We start from the raw sequence: 4,105 nt of genomic DNA on the forward strand, positions 1-4,105 counted from the left end.
ATTCAAAGTTGGAAACTTTCCATGGGAATTAACAGGAATTTATGGGAATTAACGGGAACAAACTGGGAATTGTGGGGTTATTTATACCAACTGTATTTACCTTGTCATAAACAGACACAAATATAAACAGTTTGTTTTGTCATAGCAAACATGCGGGCAAACATTTCTCATACACATTTTAAAAATGACATTTTTGACTCTGTGAGTAGAACTTTAATGGATTCTACAGTCCTCAGTGTGCAGGATGCTGGAATTGCATGTGATGGAAGAACGCACTGCACATGTGATGGAGGAATGCACAGTGCAGAGTTGTTTTAACCAACATTGTTTTTAAATCAAGTTGTTTTAACCAAGATCATGCTTCAAGATCTGGAATTGCATTGCATGGCATGTTTTCCCCCCCAACTAGGCTTTCAGTTCCCTGTTATAGGGGTCTGTGGTGGTGTAGTGGTCTAATCCATCGACCGGGGACCGCTGGTCTCTCCAGGTCCAAGTATGGCCGGATCCCAGAGGGAGGGGCCTATTGGACCGCCACTCCCCGCTGGTCTCATCAGATCCGAGTATGGCCGGATCCCAGAGGGAGGGGCCTATTGGAGCGCCACTCCCCGATGGTGGTTAGTTTAATCTCGGCTTGAGAGTTTGTCACACAACAGCAACCCTGTCTGGTGTTGGAATTATGGTTGTGAGCTGAGAGTCAAGGTGTCTCTCCCTTTCACATTGCCCACCGGCCGGGTAGTGTGACCAATCCTCAATAGTTAGTAGGGGGTAACTGGACACTAGGCCAAATTGGGTGAAACTTTGATAAAATCCGAAAATAAATGTATAAAACAAAGTTGTTGAAAGCTGTTATAGGCTACAAAAAAAGTCGACATTTCCAAAATTCCAAAGCTTAAATGACCATGTCCACCCTTTTGCAACCCGAGTCCTCACACAGTCTGAATGTCCTCACTCAACTCCAGGGTTCATTAATCATTATCCAATCCCATACTCACCGGTGAGATCAAATCAAACAATACCCACATCTGGAAAGGGAATATGGACCTGCTGCTGCTGCTGATGTGTTGTCCTCATAAACCTTGTTCCTTTAACTCAATAACAGTGGCTGAGTGTTGTGAAGGTGTGCACGTATGAGTATTACTAGACATATCTATACAGTCTGGATGTATGTATGTATGTATGACACACTGTAGGCTATGTATGTATGCTGGGCTGAGAATTACCACCTGCCACCGGACAAATGCAGGTAAAATTTCCAATTGGCGACTAGATTTGGGAAGGCTATCTGAAAAAAATATATACTTAATGGCCGGTAGATTTTTTCATCTACAGTCCCCTTGGCAGGTGACTCAGCGTGAGCACAAAAGTTAATTTTCACCCCTGTATGTATGTATGTATGTATGTATGTATGTATGTATGTATGTATGAGGAAATACTACATAGACATATACAGTCTGGATGTATGCATGTACATATGGATGCTTATTGCTACAATATATATTCTGTACTCTGCATTTCCAACTTTTGCTGTAAACTAATGTTCCACTGCTGAAACGCCAGATTTCCTCCTACGAGGATAATCCAAGTTCACATCTTTCTATTGCTCAATCAACACCTGAGGGCAGACTCCTGAGACCACTACACTTCTACAGCTTGTCCTGAAGAGAACCATGGCTATAAAAACGTAGGGTTTAACGGGTGCAAAACCATAATGCCTTGGCTACTCATGCAAAACGCTTAATTGGTTTGGCTCTGTCTGTTCTGACAAGCCTTGTACCAGTGAAAAGAGGTTACCTAGTTCCTAATCCAGTAAGGAACCCAGAAAAACAGCCCAAAGCTGTGGATGTACCTATAGACTGATCATGTCAACATGTTTTTGGGTGCCCTGAGACTGAAGCTGAAACCAGGGGACCCCCTATAGCCCTGCACTTAGGAACCAGGGGACCCCCTATAGCCCTGCACTTAGGAACCAGGGGCCCCCCTATAGCCCTGCACTTAGGAACCAGGGGCCCCCCTATAGCCCTGCACTTAGGAACCAGGGGACCCCCTATAGCCCTGCACTTAGGAACCAGGGGCCCCTATAGCCCTGCACTTAGGAACCAGGGGCCCCCCTATAGCCCTGCACTTAGGAACCAGGGGCCCCCCTATAGCCCTGCACTTTGGACTGCCTATAGACTGATCATGTCAACATGTTTTTGGGTCCCCTGAGACTGAAGCTGGAACCAGGTGCCCCCCTATAGCCCTGCACCTTGGACTGCCATGCCATGCATGCGTGTTTACAACACACAATCCCACTCAAATTGTTTTATCTTGCCAGCTGCTGCTACAAAACAAATGTAATCTCTCCAGCTAACCAGCAATAAACACATATCAGGGTGTAACATTACATGACCCGTCATCTAGCCTCGACTAGGAAGAGCTCTTCTGCTCAGTGAACCATTTAAACTGACCCGACCTTCAAGCTGACACATCCAGTGCATTAGCAATTGCGTTGCAATTCCCAGTATCATAGTTAACAGATAAAAACAACACGAAAAGCAACACACTGCTTAAAAACAACACACCACTGCTTAAAGCTACCGTTAGCACCGCTAGCACCGTTAGCTTGTCGGATCATTGCCAGTAGGCTAACTCGGCTAGCTCTCTCAGCTCCATGTAGCTAGCTTAGCTTAGGTTATGCATAGAATCTGACTACGTTGTCGTACATTTACAACTATAATAACATATTTATAAACTGAGCAGACACTTAGCTGTTAGTTAGTAGACAGTTAGCTGTAGCTAGCTTGCTAGCTAGCTCGGTACATGTAGTGTCCAGGCCACCCAGGAGGCGGGTAGCTGGGCTAGCTCTCCAATACGCCCTGAAAACATCCAGCTCTGCTCACAGGGGACCTTCTGTGCTCTTCTGAGTAATAAACCACCACAACTCAACCACCTTAGATGTCTAGTTGACCGTTGTGTTGTTATCAAGATATCTACCACGAACAGGAAGAGTCAAGCTCTGAATTAAAGTTGTAAAAGACGAATAGTCTACTTCTTACCGTCAGCCCTCCATCATGGATCACTCAGCTATGCTATGCTAAGCTATGCTATGATATGCTACATGTAGTTTCCTAGCTACAGGCAACTTGATCAATTATAAGTTATCCTAGTTATCAGTAGCTGGTCAGATCACATGCAAATAACACCAGTAAGCAAGAAATACATTTATAATAATGTAACGTTGGGTTTAATATGACACATATTGCAAGAAAAGTCATGGATTGGGAGAAGCTAGCTAGCAGGCTAGCCACATGCTAATGCTAACTATGCCATTAAACAGCGAGGCCAAGCTAGGGCGCTAGCTGCACTATGTTGAGCATGCAGTGAATAAACCACACTAAAGAATGGTAGTTATAGCATCATATAAATGTTTCCAAAAAAGACAGGAAACCCACCTTTTCCCAATCAAGCGTCTCCCATTCCCCCCCGTGGTGTCTCTCTGCTGCCAGGCTGCCCTCCTCTACTCCTCCTCCAGCTGTGCTGTGTCAGGGGCTGGTTCTCTCTCTCTGCTGCCAGCCTGCCCTCCTCTACTCCTCTACTCCTCCTCTACTCCTCCTCCAGCTGTGCTGTGTCAGGGGCTGGTTCTCTCTCTGCTGCCAGGCCTGCCCTCCTCTTCTCCTCTACTCCTCTTCTCCTCTACTCCTCCTCCAGCTGTGCTGTGTCAGGGGCTGGTTCTCTCTCTCTGCTGCCAGGCTGCCCTCCTCTTCTCCTCTTCTCCTCTACTCCTCTACTCCTCCTCCAGCTGTGCTGTGTCAGGGGCTGTGAGCTTTTCATCAGAGGAGGTGTATGTGTCTTATTGGTTGGCATTTGGTAATGTCACTGTGCATAGGGGGTTATTGGCTCTGTTCTGGGCCTGAGTCTTGTTGTTTCACTGCATGCATGGAATATTACTTGTTGTTTCACTGCATGCATGGAATATTACTTGTTGTTTCACTGCATGCATGACATATTACTTGTTGTTTCACTGCATGCATGACATATTACTTGTTGTTTCACTGCATGCATGGGATATTATTTGTTGTTTCACTGCATGCATGGACTATTACTTGTTGTTTCACTGCATGCATGG

The 4,105-nt window shown here is 45.6% G+C and overlaps 1 protein-coding gene across 1 annotated transcript in view; it reads right to left on the reverse strand.

Annotated features, from left to right (window-relative positions):
- zbtb34 (zinc finger and BTB domain containing 34) overlaps positions 1 to 3,521 on the reverse strand; it is a gene marked incomplete at its 3' end in the record, with an annotated part of 12,772 nt that extends 9,251 nt beyond the window's left edge. The window contains exon 1 of the mRNA XM_084457271.1: positions 3,432 to 3,521. The remainder of the gene's footprint in view (positions 1 to 3,431) is intronic.
- Between the last annotated feature and the right edge of the window lie 584 nt (positions 3,522 to 4,105).

This window comes from Borostomias antarcticus (assembly GCF_949987555.1).
Source record: "Borostomias antarcticus genome assembly, chromosome: 23".
NCBI classification, from domain to species: Eukaryota; Metazoa; Chordata; class Actinopteri; order Stomiiformes; family Stomiidae; genus Borostomias; species Borostomias antarcticus.